Source organism: Ambystoma mexicanum, chromosome 3p, assembly GCF_040938575.1.
Source record: "Ambystoma mexicanum isolate Mex_15411 chromosome 3p, UKY_AmexF1_1, whole genome shotgun sequence".
NCBI classification, from domain to species: domain Eukaryota; kingdom Metazoa; phylum Chordata; class Amphibia; order Caudata; family Ambystomatidae; genus Ambystoma; species Ambystoma mexicanum.
In genome coordinates this window covers 369,673,500-369,692,327 of record NC_090925.1, presented here as the reverse complement: position 1 = coordinate 369,692,327, position 18,828 = coordinate 369,673,500, and the positions used below count along the sequence as shown (strand labels likewise).

At 48.9% G+C, this 18,828-nt stretch overlaps 1 protein-coding gene across 2 annotated transcripts in view; it reads right to left on the bottom strand.

The window, feature by feature from the left end:
- The window catches only part of FAM217B (family with sequence similarity 217 member B), a 300,548-nt gene that overhangs the window by 104,050 nt on the left and 177,670 nt on the right, over nt 1-18,828 (bottom strand). The window lies entirely within an intron of this gene.

Sequence of the window (18,828 nt, the reverse complement as noted above, 5' to 3'; positions counted from 1 at the left end):
GAGTACCACCGAGGATAACTTGAGCTCCCTCAGGGCAGAGATCTCCACACTCTTTGTTGCCGACGTTGAGAAAAAGAACGAGAACCTTGAATCGCGCTCGAGACGTAACAACCTGCGTATTATCGGAGTACCCAAAGATGGCATAAAGGAACCTATGGAGGACGAGCGCATGCTATTACAATTGCTAGATTCTCCAAAGCTCTCCCCACAGTTTGCAATCGAGAGAGCCCATTGTACCCTCACTGCAAAGCCCAGGCCGGGCGCACCACCATGACCCATTATAGCCAGAGTCCTAAATTTCCGTGATCGTGACGCCCTCCTCAGGGCGGTGAGAGCCAAGGGAGAACTCCTTCTGGGTGCTGCCAGGATCCATCTATATCCGGATTTCTCGGTGGCGGTCCAACGGGGACGCAAAACCTTCCTGGCAGTGAAGAGGAGGCTGTGAGACCTTGCTATACCCCGCAAAATTGAGAATTGAACACTCTTACCAGGTGTAGTTTTTCACAAACCCTGAGGAGGCCTCCAGATTCATCGATGAACACTTCACCGGCTGACCCTCTTCTGCAACACACATTGTTAATGCTATGTTCCTTGGCTGATTGTTTATGATCTGGGACACCGATTTGCTACAGAAATGTCTAGCTGGTGAATGAGTGTGAGAAGGGGCCGTCCCCCGCCTATGTGAGCTATTTGCCCACGACATGTACGTTCTGGTCCTTAAGTTTCTCCTCATAAACCGAGGGGAGACTCTCTAATTCATCATTGGACGCTTCTCCAGTTAAATTCCCCTCTGCAGCGCTCATCCACTATTGTTATATTGCTATGCTAATTATTGTTTAATGCAGTCACCTCTCTGTTGGGGTTCTCATTCGTCACTGTAATGTCCTTTGGTCGATTGTTTACTGCCTGGGACACCCTCTGGTTCCAGAAACATGCAATCAACAAATTAATGTGTGGCCTCACAACCCCAGGGTGGGCCTCCGGGTCCATTCCTGAGCGCTTCTCTAGTCTAACTCCCCTCTCCAGCGCTCATCCACTACTATAATGTCCCTCTAATATTTGTTGTTAAACCCATGTACTTTCATGATTTGTTTGATTGAGAGGCTACTCCTCCAACCTTGAGCAAATTGTTTGTGTATTGTTTGACCGTGTCTTGCCCACCTGGGTAGGGTCCTGCCCGGGTTGCGCACGATGTCACTACTAGGCACCATGTTCATCCTCAAATTGCCTTCCGGGCCGGAGCATTGCCGCCAGGCCAGTTCACAGGCCCCCCCGGTGTTGATGCCATTGGTTTGAATTTGGTTGTTTGGGTATGGGATTGTCATTTCTCTGTTTGGGGGAGGGATGTGAGAGGGGGTGGGCGGTGTTGGGTTTTATGTTAAAAAAGGCTTGGTATCCACGGAAGAGGTAGAGCATATGGCAATATTGATCCGATGTTGTTGCAGGACTGGTCATGCGGTGCACCGATCATGGGTGTTACCACCCTGTCCACCCGTAACTTCCGAATACCCCTGGACTGTTAACTGAGGATAACTTGACATTCATGAGCTGGAATGTGCGGGGTCTGGGAAACTATAAGAAAATGAGACAATTACAGCTTCAGGACGAACGCCATGGGGTCAAAATTCTGTTTCTGCAAGAAACACACTCCTGCACCGAGTACTGTGAAAAATTTGCCAAAGTGTGGGGCCTTCAAAGGTACTATACTATCTACTCTACCCAAAGCCGTAGGGTTATGACCGTAATTCACAGGAGCCTTAAGTTTAATTCCATATCTACACAGATCGAGCCCCAGGGCAGATATGGGCTACTCCATGGTATCCTGCAGAATAAGGAGGTGGTTCTGCTAAATATCTATGGACCCGCCATTGACTATCCGGAGTTCTATTTACACCTCACGTCCCTCCTTGACAGTTTCCCGCTAATACCAATCCTCTGGGGAGGTGATTTTAATACGATATTTGACGTAGACCTAGATAGATCCGCTCCAGACCCCACCAACTTTCCAAAGCTGCCTACACTAACACTGTCATCTCTCCCCCGTCTGGCCTTGGTGGATGCATGGAGGCTTCTCTACGCCGACTCCCACTCCTACTCCTTCTATTCTTCCGTGCATGACACCTATTCCCGAATTGATAGATGGCTAGTGTCTGACATACTTACAAGGAATGTGTCTCACCTAACAATCCTTCCCATAACTATCTCTGATCATTCACCAGTGACTATAACCCTGTGTTGGGGCCCGGATTGCGATAGAATCAGACACTGGAGAACTAAACCTCACTCCCTCCTCGACCCTGTCTTCAGCTCTGAGTTGGAGACGGCAATTGACGAGTTCTTCTAAATTAACACCAACACAGTGTCCTCACAGGCCACCCTCTGGGAGTCGTTTAAAGATTATATTAGAGGTATCGCTCTGTCCAAGGAAAACGGCATCCTTAAAACAATTCGCAGAGATAATGCTGAAAGCGAAGCCACGCTGTCCGCACTGGAAGCCCAATGCTCGCTACATCAAACTCCGGAAATCCTAGCGTCAACCGGTACGGAACTTGACACATTCCGCTCTCTTGCGGACCGTGAACTGAGGTTCCGTCCTGGACAGCCCGGGCCTTGCGAGGATATACGGCAGGGGTGAACGCCCAAGCCGCTTTCTGGCCAAGCTTCTCCGCCGAGAGTTTGGCACCCCACCCATCCCTGGAGTGGAGTGGAGAGACCTGATGGAACCCTGGCCACGTCACCGCAAGATATTAACTCCGAATTTCTCTCCTTCGAATCCCTATATGCCAATGAGGACAGCGTCCCGACATCGGAAATTGACTCCTACCTAGATAATCTTCCCCCTTTCGATCCTCTCCCCTGAGACCATCGGCTCTCTCGAGAATCCATTCACCCCCGAGGAATTCTCAGACGCCATAGACTCACTCTCATCAGGCAAATCCCCAGGTTCAGACGGCATCCCCGTTGAATTCTACAAACACTTCAAACCCCCCACTCAATATGGCTCCTACCGTCCACTTTACCTTATCAACGGTGACGTCAAGATTTACATCAAATTACTAGCTCTACGCCTTGCCCCCTACATGCCACACATTATTAACCGTGATCTTTCGGGATTAATTCCGGGACGCTCCACCTCCTAGAACTTGAGGCGCCTCTTCAACATTATAAGCAGGGTTAACCCAAATGTCCATGCAGCAGCAGCGACACTCGATATGCAAAAAGATTTAGATTCTGTCTCGTGGAAGTATCTCTGGCGGGTTCTCGAAAAATGCAAATTCGGCCCCTGCTTCCTTTCCTGGGTCAGGCTGCTCTACTCCAATCCAGTAGCCAGGGTCCACACTGAAGACCGATGCTCCCCCCTCTTCGAAATAGCTAGCGGTACGAGGCAGGGCTGTCCCTTCTCCCCCCTAGTCCATAGCGATGGAACCATTTGCGGACATGCTTCGCCAATGTCATGCACACAGAGGCGTGCGTACCGCTGGTTCCTCGGATATAGTGTCCCTATATGCTGATGATGCCCTTCTCTTCATCCATTCCCCCTGACACCAATTTGGCTCCGATATTGGAAGATATTATCCTCTTTGGACGTATTTCTGGTCTCAAAGTGAATTGTTCTAAATCCACCCTTTTCCCGCTCACTGCCTGCACACTCCCTCCCCCTGACGCCCTTTGATTCACATGAGCCCAGTTAAACTTTACCTATCTAGGCATAGTAGTGTCTCGCCCATTCGAACAGGTTAGCAAAGTCACTGGGCTGGAGCAAACGCCCGATTTCACTTGCGGGCAGGATAGGGATACTGAAGATGGTAGTATTGCCCCAGCTCCTGTACAGGTTCACCAATATTCCCCAGTGGTCGGGCAGCGGTTTCTTCCAGGTGTTGACTCGTACCCTTAACACCCTTCTTTGGCACTCAGGCGTGGTCCGGCTTAAACTTAAGACCTTAGCCACCCCAATGGAGGTTGGCGGCTTTGGTGCTCCTGATTTCCTCAAGTACTGGCTGGTGTCGCAACTTCAATATACTTCATATTGGTTTAACACATCGGACACCCCACCCCATGTCAGACTCGAAAAGCTATCAGTCAGCGACCGTGATATCCACTCCCTGGTTGTCACACCCATGCCGATGGTATTAGACTCACTCGACCCGGCAGCCTGCACGTCTCTGGCCCTATCTAAAACATGGCAACTACTAGGCATCACCCATCCCTTTTACGGTAACCTACCACTTTGAAACTTCCTCCCAGAGGTCCCACACGTACCTCCCCTCATCGTTCGCCGGTGGGCTGAAGCTGGATATGAACTGCTCCGGGACGTTTTTGAACAGGGCAACTTCATAGAGTGGCCTGACCTCCCACTGTCCCTGAGGCGGAGACCATCTGCTTGGCTTCAGTACTCATCCCTCTGGAAAATCCTTAAACACAAATACCCCAGTTTCCCGGCGCTACCACCTGATGAGCCTGCAGTTACGGAGCTATCCTCTCCCACTCCCATGAGGGGCAAAGTTTCCAGACTCTGTACCCTGGTGCAGGCCAGATCGGCCCCTGTATTCTCCAAATTAAGACATGCTTGGGAGGATGACCTCGGGCTAGAAATGACCGACGAACGGTGGGCCCATATGTGTGCACGCATTCATGGGGTATCCTTCAACTCCCGCTTTAATCTGATCCAATTCAAGGTGCTTCACAGATACCACTACAACCCGAACAGACTGCACCATATCTCAAATGACCTCTTCCCAAGGTGCCCCAGGTGTGGCTGTGATAACGGTGGCTATATCCACATGATCTGGTCCTGCCCCCATCTCACCCAATTCTGGGGTGCAAAATGCTTTAATATGTCAGTTATCCTCGAACACCAATCAATCCATCCCCAATGAAGTGTCTTTTCCATGACTTTCCTGAGCTCTGCCGAGACGCCAAGAAACTGGCTGGCCTCTGCATGCTACTTGCAGTACGCTCTATTTTACTCTGCTGGCTCCGGCCTACCACACCTACCCATGCACAGTGGCTCAGTGCGGTCCCATGGGCCCCGGACACCGAAGAATCCTGGGCTGTACAACAGCCTGCCCACTCAAGACCCAGAGATATTTGGTCAAAGTTTCGCTCATTCATGTCTCCCACTGATACTGCTTCAGACTCTGCATCTCCAGTTCTCTCCCCCCACAACTCCCCTTCCACCTCCTGAACTGCATCCTCCCTGCCCCGCACCCATCTCGGATGTATCCCTCATGTGTACAAACTGGTTTTTGAACTTGCTCTATATGTCTGTACTACCTGCATTGCTCTGATTGTACATGCCTTGTATGTTACTCACCTGTTCCTGTGTTACCAAGCTGAATAAATAAAGGTTTTAAAAAAATAAAAATAAAGGGAGTCCACCATCGAGGGATCCGTTGCCGAAGAAACTCTTCCATCTCAGGTACATTGGGGGTGGTTGAACATTTTGACCAGGAAGCAAGACTTATTTAACGTTAATGGACTGGGCTTGTTAATACTTTAATTACAGGTTGTTCAGGTGGGGGTATCCTCACTTAGAATTGTGTCTCTATGGCTAAAGAAATAAATCTGCCATTATTTAACTTAACCTGCCTTGCTTCATTATGATCTATGTTGATACACCTTGCTGCATGATTTTTATGCTTCATAATAACTATTAGCAGTTGATGCATTTTAAAGGAATCTATAGCTCAGTGTTGTACCACATGTATATTGTATATATTTGTCATATTAGAATTAGCAGAGTACAACGTGTGTTATTGAATTGTGTATATATCTCTAAACCTTATTTTTTATATAAAGAACTGTGTTAGCACATAATATAGTGTGTGGACATTCCTTTGTGGGTGCTTGGGGACTCACTGTACTTAAGAACCAGCCTGCATCACCTCCTGAGAGCTTACGCCTTGGTTGCTCGTACATAGCTACCATATAGAGAACCTTGGCTAGGGTGTTCTGTGCCTCTACTCTGCCATATAGAGGGCAGACGTACAGATCCCCCCAACCCCCTTCAGGTCTTTATATAGGCACGGAGAAGGAAAGTGGCAGTCTAAAGTGCAAGGACGCATGCAAAGAAAAAGAAGTGCAAGTGTGCATGACCAAAGACAGATGTCAGTGAAACAGAAGGGTGTGCACAACAAAGTGAAAGGAATAAAGGTCAATGCAAGCATGCATGATAAACACCTGAAGATGAAAGGTACCAAGGAAAGTGCAAGTGAGAAATAAGGAGAGGGGCAAAGGATCCGAGTGGTTGCGCTAAGGAAAAGCAAATAGACTTGCGTTTTCAAAAGCGTCTGAAACTACCCCATGGGAAGACTGTGTGTAAGAAAAGCTGTAAATAAGGCCTATCCTGACCAGCTGAATTTGTGTTTGGAACTAGAGGGGCCTAAGCTTGGGGAAGGGTACCCTGAGATTCCTAAAAGGAATTGTGGTGATTTTGTTTTGTGTTGAAAGTTGGAAGAGGCCTGTGCTTGGGGAAGGGAACCCTGAGAGGCCTACTTAAAAAATCAAAGTACATCCTGATAAAACTGACTGTGTGTCTGAAAGCTGGAAGGGGGCTGAACTTGGGGAAGGGAACCTTAAGAGGACCAGCCAAATTGGAGACTTGTTTGTTTGCTTTATTGTGTTGAAAGGACTGAAGCTTGGGGAAGGGAACCCCAAGGAACTCAAAGCCACTGAAAGTATTGGAATATACTTCAAGGACCCTGTGGTGAAGGTTTTGCAAGCAATCTTGCAACTCTTTTTGGTAAGCTTAAAACTACGCCTGGCAAGAAAGCCACTGGAAACCAATCCTGGGTTTTCCCATTTTTCTGTTGAACCACTACTTTTCATTTTTGACAAAAGAGCCCCTCCCAACCCATTTCTGTTGTATAGAGTGAGGAAAAGCATAGGTTTAGAGACAGACTGACTTTTTATTTGGACTTTCAGACATCGATGGCCCTTAGAAGCATCATTTCAGGGAAACGCCCCTTTAGAGTTAGGACTAGTTAGGTATAACACCAACCCTGAAACTTCTTTAAATAAAGGTTTTGAAATCTTACTTTCTGAGTCTGTGGGGGTCATTACGAGGTTGGAGGTAGCAAAGCCACTATTAGCGCCATGGCTACCCCCTTACCGCATACCGGGTCAGGGTTCCTTGAATGGGGAATTACCGGGCCATTCCAACCTTGGAGGACCCGGTATTTCCCCATTCAAGGAACCCATCCCCATTCGAGCCCCTATAGGGCTCAGTGGGAATGGGGACTATGTTAACAACGGGCCCGTTAATTACAGGCCCGTTGTTAGCATGCTGGTCCTTTAGCGACTCCCACTAAGGGCGCCTGGTAACACCAGCCGCCCTTAGCAGGACCCGCTAAAGACCTCGTAATGCGGCGGTAAGGGGTTAATAGCACCTTTACCGGCGCCGTTAACCCCTTACCTCCAACCTCGTAATGACCCCCTGTGTCTCTCTTGTTGCCATTCTTGTCTCACATTACCCACTAGCAGATTTAAACATCCAGTTGGATCTGCTACTGCAGGACCATGGCAATTATGTCACAATGCCAACTTCTTGTGTATGTGCATCTACAGCGGCCAAGCATCGGAAGCAGTTCGGATCTGTGGCATTGTGGGCACACTAGGCAATATCAAGGGGATACCAGCACCAGTTTCTCTCATTGCCTGCACCCCCCACGTTGCCCCCATAGCTTGCATATAGCTGGTCCCCTTCTGTACAGGAAAAGACAACTTAAACTAATTGGCTGCCACTCCAAATAAGATACCTGCCCAGCTCGTGGTTTCAATGCATTTGGTGACATGGCCATTTTGCCGCATTTTTTGAAGGGTTGTTTTAAGGAGGGACGGCAGGATAAGGGAATATTAGAAAGTTAAATTTGTGGTACTGGGTGGGGAGGGAAGGGGTGTTCTGTGGAAGGGCATGGTGGACTTTCTCCCATACAACACTGTGAAAAATGAGGCAAAACGGCAAAGCAAGGTGGTGGGCTGGATCCCAAAATAATCCCCAGTTGTAAAGAAGCAATGGTTCAAGCTTTTCAATGCATACCTTCTATGGTCTCTCATTGAGCCTCCGTAAGAGGGAAAGGTAAGCACAGACCTGAATTACATATGTTATGTTATGCTCATTTCTATAGCATTCTATCACCAATGGTATCTTGGTGCTGAAAGAAACAGGCAGAGACTGACCAGCGAAAAAGACCTAAGCTAGAGAAACTGAAAGTTTGTAAAGCACGCCTAAACTCTAAAAGGCTCGGCCACCAGTTCTCATTAGTCTGAAGCGAGGTACCGGGACCAGGCACTTATCCTGAGACAATAAACATTTAACTGGCGTATAGTGCAGGAATTTAGCTTGCAGAAACTCAGCATATTGCCCATAAAGACTAGGTGCACAATGCAAAGCGATTTAAACATGACCTGTTTCTCAACAGTAAGCCAATGAAGCTGGTGCAAGGCCGGTGAGATATGGGACCCAAAGTGGGTGCCAGATGCGACCCTAGCTGCCAGGTTTTGCAAAAGCTGCAAATGGTGCACCAAGTATTTGGGATGAGCAGGATAGAGTGAATTACAATAATCAATTCTGCTCAATACTAGAGCAGCAACCACAGATGCATACAGTGAATTAGGGAGGAAAGGCAGAACTTTCCTCAGACTTTTAAGATGGGAATGACCGGATTGACAGACAGCCTTGGTCTAGGCTTCCATTGAAAGAGAAGAAGCGATCTTCACCACCAGATCTTTGACCACAGGGACAGGAACAGGAAGAGGACCAAGTGAAAGTGTCATCAGCATAAGAGTAACAATGAAACCCGTGGCAGTGGATGAGATTGACCAGAGGCTGGGTATGGATGTTAAATAGAACTGTGGACAATGCGGAACCCTGGGGAATACTACAAGTGAGGGCATCTGAACCAGAGTAAAAAAGGGGCCCATGAAAGAATTTGAGTTCTATCAGCCAGAAAAGAATAACACGAGGTGAGAACCTTGATGCGCCTTGGGAATCAGGCTGCTCCTCCATGATGACTTTTTAAAAACATACCCAAAGACATTCACATAACATACTGCTCTCCACCAGGAAAGATGCAAATGCCTGAAGGCTATAGGTGTGTGGGGGTGATTTTACCAGTGATCAAGAGCATTGGCAGTACAATTTGATACCAGACTACCTCTGGGGACTGGCAGCCTCCAGACCCTGACATTCTAGCCACACGGGCCTACTGCAGCCTGCAGCAATAGTGGACGCGGTCCTGGCTACCTCAAAGCTCCGGTGCTTTGCCTGCTGCCCAGAGGGAGAGGGAGAGGGAGGGAGAGAGAGAGAGAGAGAGGGAGAGGGAGAGAGAGAGGGAGAGGGAGAGGGAGAGGGAGAGGGGGAGGAGGAGGGGGAGGGGGAGAGGGAGCGGGAGAGGGAGCGGGAGAGGGAGCAGGGGAGGGGGAGGGGGAGGGGGAGTGTGTGTATGTATGTATGTATGTATGTATGTCTGAGTGAAAAGGTATCTAGGTGTGTGTGCCTGGGTACACATTGCTTCACATTTATGTCTACATGGATAGATATGTGGGTGCGGCCGGGTGTTCAAGCATGTGTGACTGTGCATGTTCTCCACAAGGGCCCTTTCCAATAAGTCTAGGGAGGTGGGGCAGCTAACTGATAGTTTCCCTAGGGGTGGTTATATGCAAGAGGAGGAGGACCTCATGGGAGGGACTCCCCCTCTAGGGACAAGTATTATCACCTAGGGTACAGCTCGTTGGCCAACATTACAGCCCAACCTTCCCTAATGCCCTAATCCCCCCCCTCCATTCCAAGCCACTTCATTGAGAGTAATCCCATGTATTTCTGTAGTGTAGGAGAAACAGCCAAATCAAAAAGTACCAGGACAAAGAAGAGCACAGAAGACATGAAGATTACTGACTGTGCTAGTACTGATACAAGGTGGCCCCGAGGATGCATGAAGATCCCCCTATCAACTTACAATTAACGACTTTGACAACCTGCCAGGGCAGGACTGGCAACAATGTATAAGAAGAGAAGAAGGACTGAAGACTTGATCAAGCCCAGCCAGGCGTGGCAGCAGGTGTGAAAAACAACCAGAGTGGGAGTTTCAAATCCTATTGGCTGACTGGGGATGCTGAAGAGCGGAGGACACCGGCAAATTGCTGATGGAGTTCTCCATGGATCCAGCTGAAGTGGGCCCAAACACAAAGCAGGAAGAAAGAGCCGCGCAGTCCAGTAGAGCACGGAGCCGGTGGGGAGCTGCGGAGGACAGAAGCCAGAAGAGCTTGAGAGACGCACGGCAGTCCCAGAAAGCCCTGTTGGTGTACCAAAGTCCAAAATAAAGTAACAGGAGGTACGAGAGATCCGGAGGGGACACAGCGTTAGGGGGGGAGAGAGAGAGAGAGAGAGAGAGAGAGAGACAGAGACAGAGACAGAGACAGAGACAGAGAGAGAGAGAGAGAGAGAGAGAGAGAGAGAGAGGCTTGAGCGGCTTTCCACTTGGCCAGTAGTAACAGTCAAACTATTTGGAGGAGTGGACCGGGCAGCAAAGGAGAACTTCCTCATCACAGTGGCAGCAATAAGCACACTGACCACCAGAGAAGGGACTGTGACCCTAACACAAGTGAATCGAGCATCAGGGCAGAACTTCCTCAGCACAGTGGGTACAACAAGCCGACTGACCACCAGAGAAGGGTCTGGGACTAACACAAGTGAATCGAGCATCAGAGAGAACGTCATCGCAGTGCCAGCAACAAGCCCACTGACCACCTGAAAAAGATCTGGAACCCCAACACCAGTGCATCGAGCATCCGAGGAGAACGTCCTCGTCGCAGTGGCAGCAACAAGCCCACTGACCACCAGAGGAGGGCCTGGGACCCCAACATAAGTATACTAAGCATCCAAGGAAAGCATCCTCATTGCAGTGGCAGGGAAAAGTCCACTGAGGTCCAGGGAAGGATTTGGGACTTTGCTAACTCCATGAGAAGGGGGCAAAAGAAATATCAAGTTGATAAATACGGAAAAGAACTCTCAACCATCAGGAGAAGGGAGTCATTCTCCTAGTGAAGAGGCTGAAAGTTTTGGGTTGGTTTAACGCCTATCTAGCCCTATAACTGAGGTGGGGTTTTCCCTACCTAAATAAACTAAGGAAAGTCTGTGTCTGTAAGTCCAAACAGAAAATCTATCTGTGTCAAAACCTATGCTTGCAATCACGTCTAATACTAAACACAGTGTAGGGATGTAAAATAGTTAACTAAACAGTGTCCAAAAACAAATATGGAGCTACCTTTGGCTCCCTTCAACAAATTCAGGATATAGTTCTAGTATATGCTTGTTTCCGCTAATTCACCTAGCCTTGGGATTCCCTTCCCCAAGTCCAAAACACACGTGTTCTTGACGTTCAATGTTCCGTTAATTTCATAACATTCCACGAGAGCTCAGGGTTCTCTTCCCCAAGCTCAAAAAGCACTTCTCCTCAAGGTTCAATTGTTACAATGTTCAATAGGAGCTCAGGGTTCCCTTCCCCAAGCTCAAAAGCACTTATTTCTTAAAGCGCAGCACTCATGGCTTCCTTTAACAATTGTTACAGGTGGTTGGGGCTCCCTGGTCTTGGCGCAGTTGACAGACCGCACGGTCCACCCACTACAGGTCGCGCAACCAGTTTTCCTTGCAGTCTCTTAACTGGTTCCTTAACTTGGCTTCTTTCTCACCCAAGCCTTTTGTCCAAATATTCACTGGTAGGTGACTTGCTTTCTTTGTCACCCCTTTTCATATATTCGATTTTGTAGGCTTCCACTAGTAGCCTCTTTCTCCTTTTAAAGGGATTTCCAGATCATGTTTTTGCTCACACTTCACTGCTTCCCCCCTCTTCTGCTGTTTTCTAACAGCTCTTTATCGAGTTCTTGCTTGTAATACTTTCAACTCACATTCAATTGTCAGAGACCTTCATATGCGTATGATTTGCTTATATGCGACTACTCTGTTACCTAGTTTCCAGGCGGTCCATTGCTTACATCACATCACATTCGTTTATTCTCTTATTGGGCCTCATTACGAGTGTGCCGGTTCAGTAACAACAGTGCCCGTAAGCCTACCGGCACTGTTGTTACCGGATCGGCACACTACGGGTTTGCTTGCCGGAGCTGCTCTGCCCGACAGGGCAGACCGTGCCGGTGCTTCCGTCCTATTGGACTCAATGGGAATGGGAAATTACAAAATTCCCGCACCTGACTTCCCAGCCGCCAGACTCGGAATAGCCCGGTGGCACCGGGAAGTCGAGCGCCGGTAATTCATTACGGGCTCGGCAGCAACCTGCCGGTTTTACCGGTATGGTTACCGCCAGACCCGTAATCAGGCCCATTGTCTCTAGATTCGATACAACGTGACCATTGCAATACAATGTATTTCAACAGCTTTCATTTGCAACTTTCATTTGCTTGCATACCAGGCTTCTTGCATTTACTTGAAACTCACAGGTCGTGTAGCTGGATATCATGTCTTATCCGCTCATATTGCTTGTTACACCCGCGGTCAGGCTCTCACCTCCTGGCCCTCAGACACTCCTGGGTCGGCTTCCTTGCCCAGGAGAACAAGCACTTCTATGCCACAATGAAGGGACCGACTCGCAACATGGTTCCCTTTTTCAACTTCATAGGCTCCCTGGAGACATGGCTCCCTCGCCAAGCTTCCGAAAACTGCTTTACCCTGCAACTTTTCAGCATCTCGGCGCTTCGCTCTCCACAGACTCGTCACAGGCTGGATTGGACTTCCTGCTGCTCTATCCAGACCGACTTCCTTCTGCTGTCTGCTCCACCTTCTATACAGCTGTACCGTGTCAAGGGGTTTCAGGTGAGAGTCCTTGGCCTCTTTTGCATGGCCATAGTTAGTACAATGAATGGGACATGCCTGACCTTCATTTCTGTATTCCATCAAATCCCTCTTCTTTGTCCCAGTACTAGAGTGGTGTTTTCTATAGGAAGTGTGTATTCCTCTTCGAGGCTTCTTCCTCTTCTCAGTACTTTGTGGGGACTCCTGGGGTAGAATAGGAAATGAGCGAAAATAACCCATGTCGGCTGAGGGAAGGGAAGGTAAGTCAGTGCTAGGAAAGGGGGGGGTACCGTGTCTCGCTGTCAGGCGCTCTTCTCTTGTTCTTAGAATTTGGTGGGAGTAGAGGGAAACTGATGGATTGGGATTTACAGTAGGAAGTATATGTCTCTCGTGATTGTTCTCCCTTTTTTCCACTCCCAGAATGCTGTTATAGGGAGTAGATATTTTTCCCCTTTGCCTGTTTCTGACCCCTGCGCTTTGCTTTGTAAGATTGAAGGAAGAAAAATGTCACAGGGTTGGCAATAAACTATAAACTTATAGGGAAGATGCTGTAGGTCTTCATCATGACGTAGGGAATACTGCGTCTCACCAATGGGCATTCTCCCCCCAAATACCAAGGACCCTCCACTCAGGTGATCGTCCATCGTAGATCCACCCCCGTGGTCAAGATCTGGTAGCATCGTTTCTCTCTCGGTTAACCAAGAGGAGGTCCTAAGAGGGATACATGAGAGAATGCCCTCAGATTTCTCACAGTGGACCAATAACAGGAGAAGAAAGTCATTCCCCAGGTCCTGAAGGTTGAAGAAAGTCCATTGATCAAGAGACACCAGGGGAAGGGAGTCATTCCCCCTGGGTTTGGTGTGAACTAAACTGGAGTGTGTAAACCAATACCTACCAGGAGCAGAGTCATTATCCTGGTTCTGAGAGTTGAATGGTCAAAGGTGTGCTGAAACTACGAGCCAGGGAAGGGAGTCATTCCCCCTGGCATACATTTGCCAAAGAACAGTTCTGGGAATACCAGCAAAATACCAGGAGAAGGAGTCATTCCTGGAGAAGGAACTTTCTGGTGGTTTAATCTTTAGTTGTACTATAAGGGATAGAAGTAGGTTATGACACAGGAGGGTGGAGTTTGATTTCAACTGACATTCTGACAGATCCTTTAGTATTAATTTGGGGCAGGTGGGGATAGAGAGGGCTTCTTCCTTTTTGATAAATAAAGGCTTTTACCAACCAAAATGCCACCCTTGTGTCAGCATCCTTCTTCGACACCCTTAAAACATGTAGTGGTGGAGACCACCGGGGGGCGTGAGACAAGATGGATGCTTAAATTTGCAGCTTCCGCTCCCTCTGGTAAAAAAGGAGAAGAAACTGAGTGCCATCGTCAGAGAATCAGAGCTTTGTACACCGGCCGAGAACGGAAGGTTGCAGTGAGCAGTATTCCTGAATTGGATGTTGTGAAATGACCAGTGAAGAGCAAACAGAAGACAGAAGTCCGGGAGGCCCCCTGGCGCAACACAGCTTGAGAAGAGAAAGACCTGCCAGCCCGTGCAGCCGTACGCAGGAGACTGAGAGGCGGACAGAGCACGCTGAGGACAGCAGCTGTGGACACCAGGGACCTGTGACAGACCGGCCGAGCCCAACTACGGTGCCTGACGACGAGGCAGGAGCCGACCCGAGGCACAGCTGTACTAAGACCCAGCACAAACTGGGATCCCGCTGAACAACAGCGGAAAGGGTTCAGGACAGCGGTGGTCCTCGCGGTTCACTTGCAGAGCCAGGCAGGCACAGCGGCCAGCATAACCAGCCCCGAGGAGGGTAAACGCTGCACAAGGGCGGGGTGAGCCTTGAGCAGCTCGGGCTGTGTGTCGGGCGGGGGAAAGGAGTACCCGATCCGGAACAGCGAGGCAGTGTAAAAGCCACAGACAGAGCCCAGAAAGCGAGGTGGGAGGAGTCCCTGGCCTCAGACAGAGGAGCCACTGGTGGAAGAAGAGGTACCGGAGCGGGCGGCTCGGGGCAACCTGCGGCTGAGACAGGGACCCAACAGGAGACGGGTACGTCCACCCCCTCCCCTGGGGCCACGTGGGGGCGCCACGGGCGGTCCATTAAAATAAAGACAAAACAAAGATAAAAGTGAAAATAAGGAAAACGTACGCCCCACAGAAGCAGTGGGGCCCTGGGAACAGAGTGCCCAAATTTGGTGTGGGCCAAACCATTGGGCGAATTCCTGAATACTGGCTGGGCATGAAGAGACCCACAAAAGCGGAAGGAGGATATTTTATGTAGCAGGACTACGTCTGTGCGTACGGGCCGGGGAGGCTGAGCTTAGCATGGAACAGCCGCCAGGCCCCCCTGAGCCGACCACTGCTGGAGAGCCAAAGGGGTAATTTGAATACTAGTGACAAGAGGTGCCCCCAGAACACACAGGCAGTAACATTCATTGAGAACCTTTGGACCGGCCAGGCCCCACCAGCATGCAGTGGAAAGACACTACGCAATAGAACGCATGCATGGCTCTATGGAGCCCAGCAGCTTAAAAATCACTGCAGGAGCCTGTGTAGGCCCATGCCAACCCTGCAAGCACCTACCCAAGGAGGGTGCAAGAAAATGGAAGCACTGCACGGGGACTGCTGGGGTGCATGCCAAAGTCGACGCAGTACCCCCTCCCCTCCACACTTTTGAAAGCGGGAAGGGGCGACAAGGGGATGCAACGGACAAGACACTGCCCCCCATACCACCCGATACATGAGGAACAACGAGGAACCCCCTCATGGGCACTGGCTGGCAAAAGGCACGGACACACTCCAAGAGGATGGGACAGAATAGCAAAGTGGGGGAAAATAGCTCATTGGAGCCACAGAAGCGACTTACCCTCATCGGAGAACAAACCAGGCCAAGCCCAGCCACCTGACACAAAATTGTTATAAGGCAAAAATAGTGGGAGCCCTCGCCCAGGCACGACATAGTCTGAACAGCAGCGGGAACAAGAGGTCCAACACGCACCGTTAGTCACATTAAGGCTCGGGGCTAAGCGGAGAATACCCCCCGAGAGGGAAAGGAATTATGGGGAAGAAAGTTGCCGATACTGCACAGGAAGTGCCGGCCGACATGGACATGTCTAGATTCTCTACTAAAGAAGACATTGGACACATACTGGCGGAGATCAAAGCCCTCAGAGGGCATATACAAACTTACTTACAGACTTAACGGGAAGAATGACCACGATGGAAAACAAAGTTGAGAACCTGGAACATAACCAACTGACGCGGACATGGCTGAGATGAAATTGGATGCAAGAATGTCAGAAATAGAACTCTGGGAAGAGGAGGTCATGCTTAAAATTGACGATTTGGAGAACAGGTAGAGGCGCAACAACCTACGGATACTTGGGTTGAAGGAAACAGGAAGGGAAGCCCAGAGACAGGTTGATTAAAAAGTCCAGGTGCTAGTAAACCAGCTCTTCGTAGCAGAAGGGGGCAATACAGTACAGATTGAAAGCGCACGCAGAGGTGGCAGGCTCTACGGGAACGGTCCCCGCTCGATTGTGGTCGTTGGGCAGAATCCTGTGCAGTTCCCTTAGGGAGCACTACAGAAGATTAAGACTACAGGTGAGAGCAATAAATCCCATTTGATATCAGTCTGTACCACAAAGATTTAGTTGGTAGCTGTGGCTGAGCAGTCAGACTTATCTCACGAGGGAGATGACCAGTATTCAGGGTTTACACAATAGGCCTTCAGTACTATGGCACAAGGAAACAATGACCAAAGCTTTGTAGTAAAAAGAATATATATATTTATTTTATACACTTCTAGTTAAACACATCTATCACAGTTATTAAGCAAGTTAAATTCGGCCAAAGAAAGTATACACAACTCCCTAATTAAATTGTAGACAAGTTTGCGCAAGAGTGAAACCTGAGAAAAACGGCACAGTGCAAACCAAACACAAATGGCACTCTAGCAATTTCTCACAAGGGAGGGAAAGCACAAGTTATACAGAAATATCTTCTTACACACCCTAGCAACACTTCCCATAAGTTTGTGAACCAGTTTAAGCAAGACAGTGCATCAGTATAGGAAATACTTAAATGAAAACTGAGCGAAATGGCATGTCCCAAGGTTTAGAAGTGGGGAAGAAAGGGCGGTTATAAGAAGTAGGTGCATCAACACAGTTCTAGTTGAGAAGCAATCTAGAGAAGGCAGATCTAACAAATTTAGCCAGAGTCAGTAGGCCTGTGCCAGAGTCAGTGGTACAGGGCAAGTGCCCAGGAACAAAATGTTCTTGTAGCTGCAGTCAAGTCTTTGGTTAACGATTTTGAAAAGGTGGATGCAGAAGGTGAAAGACAATGTTAAGAGAGAGGGGCGGCCAACCCAACAGGTAGGTAAAGGATTTAAAACACCTTTAGCTGTACCGCGAAGAAAAGACGGCCTGCCGGAACAATGTACCTTTAAAATGAAGAAGTGGCTCCAGCGGTGGCGGTTGTTCTTGGTAGTTCCTGCAGTTCGGGGGATCCAGCAGAGGAAGAGAGGCTCTCGTCGGGAGGAAGGTTCGAGTTACTGCACTACCCAGGGATGAAACCAGCCGCGGTGCTGCCCAACGAATAAAAGGTACTCTCCTTTAAATCGTGGTCCTGATGGACTGGTGCCTGGCTATCCAGCCTCCGAGTACAGGGTACTGGCGATTCGACCAAGGTAGGTCCAGGGATGCGATTGGCAAACTGGTTGGCCCCACCAGCTCAAGGGAAGAAGGCTCTTTCAGATGAAGATCTTCTCTCGCCGTGTGGAGAAAAGCGGTGAGACACTGCAGCAGGGCTTCACCAGTTGTTCAGTCGTTGCATATGTCTTTGGCTGCTCTCCTCTTCGGCTTCTTAGTTCCAGTGGTGACGTCTTGCGCTTCCAGTCCTCAGGAACCTGCTTTTATGCAAAAAGAGCCCCATTCATAGAGCCTAGCTGTCACTCACACAGTGGAGTGGTCATCTTGGCGGGAGACCCTCCAGCCTATCAGGATGGAGTGCAACATGGGTTGCTGAAGCAACCCTGTCCAGGGGTCCTACTCCCCCTCCCACACAACAGACCCACCCCAGAATCAGTGGCGCCGAAAGGAGGGCTTCTTGGCAGAAGCCCGCCAAAAGGACGAACAAAGGATCCCCGACCTGGGTTAGGAGTTTAGAGAAAGACACGAGAAAGAAGTTATATTAAAGTTCTGGCAAATAAAACCTCCCGGAATAAAGTGAATATTAAAATACACCGGCGGTATATTAGAGGCTGTCAGAAGATGTGGTAGCCTCGAACAATGGGAAAATCCCATAGGAAAATATTTGCGGTTGAATATTTATGGTAGTAACCACTGCCACCAGCCAGAAACTTTTGAGAGAGGGACTGTACGGTACCCTCTCGAAAATGAACATAAGGGAAAAACTATTAACCCTTCCCAGTACCTCCATAGTAAGATGGGTTGTACTGGTTTAGTTCACAAAAAATGGATTAGTAAAGTCAATAGGGACTTTACATGCCCAGGGAGACAGTAGTCAGTCCCAGGGTATGGAGTCTATGTTTGGGGGTTGCTACGACACCCCTGTGTCACTGCACGGAGGGTGCTGTGTAACACATTTGAATAAAGATGGTTCCTATGGTGTTGAGAAAATCCCATAGACATTAAACACAAAAATAGCCTAGAACACACATAGCAAAAATGCCTAAGAGTGGGAAAAAGAAACCCTTCAAATCCAGCAAAGCTGCTGGGGGACTCTATAGTTAAGGGAAATTAGCCATAGAATGAGAATTCTCCCTAACAATTAAGATTGAGGAAACAAGAAATGTGTAAAAGGTTTTTTCTTTTCTTATGTAAATGTATTAAACCAAATCACAATAAAAGAAAAAATATATAAAAAGATGTAGGGCAGGCAGAAAGGGAGGGCCCAGAGAGCAGAGCCATCAGAGCAGCTCGAAGCTAGACACAGAAAAGAACCCCAAACTGGCTGCTGATCTATTTAAAAGGTTTTATTGCAGGCCCAGAACTACAGGGA